The following is a 497-nucleotide window of genomic DNA, read 5'->3' as shown; positions in this document are numbered from 1 at the left end:
AGAGCCATGGCTCATGGGGTGGGGGCGACTCCCACTGCTGCTTGCATCCTGGGAGGGTGAGGAGGTGTGTATGCCCCTGGACCTGTGCAGTGCAGGGCAGGCTGCAGCTGTGGGTGGAGTTGGAGCCAGCACTGAGTGGGACTCTTCTTCCCAAGGGCTGGACTCAGCTTGTGCTTGGGTGGAGGTGGGGCGTTTAGGTGCCGCTGCGCAAGGTGCTGGTGTGGGGATGGGAGTGGAGCTGTGGCAGAATTTTGGGCGGCTGCAGCCCCTCCTCCCAGCACTGCCAGAGCTTGCTCTGAGCCCAGCGCCCACTGAGAAGAGCCCTGTGCAGCACCGGTTCCAGCTCCACCCCACAGCTGTAGCCTGCCCCGTGCCGTGTAGATCCGGGGGCAACACGCCCCCACACCCTCCCGGGTTGCAAGTAGCAGCAGGAGACACCCTTACCCCACGAGCCATGTCTCCATCCTGTAGCCCCCTCCCTCACCGAAGGGGTATTG

The 497-nt window shown here is 64.4% G+C and overlaps 1 protein-coding gene and 1 long non-coding RNA gene across 2 annotated transcripts in view; one reads left to right on the top strand and one right to left on the bottom strand.

The window, feature by feature from the left end:
• Window positions 1-497, top strand: part of IARS (isoleucyl-tRNA synthetase) — a 319,713-nt gene that overhangs the window by 108,348 nt on the left and 210,868 nt on the right. The gene's annotated exons all lie outside the window — the stretch shown is intronic.
• The window catches only part of LOC109289164, a 25,645-nt gene that overhangs the window by 928 nt on the left and 24,220 nt on the right, over window positions 1-497 (bottom strand). The window lies entirely within an intron of this gene.

The sequence above is a fragment of the Gavialis gangeticus genome, unplaced genomic scaffold, assembly GCF_001723915.1.
Source record: "Gavialis gangeticus isolate Ggan-Ray unplaced genomic scaffold, GavGan_comp1, whole genome shotgun sequence".
In the NCBI taxonomy this organism is placed as follows: domain Eukaryota; kingdom Metazoa; phylum Chordata; order Crocodylia; family Gavialidae; genus Gavialis; species Gavialis gangeticus.
The sequence above is the reverse complement of the archived record's forward strand: the minus strand, read 5'-3'. Positions and strand labels throughout refer to the sequence as shown.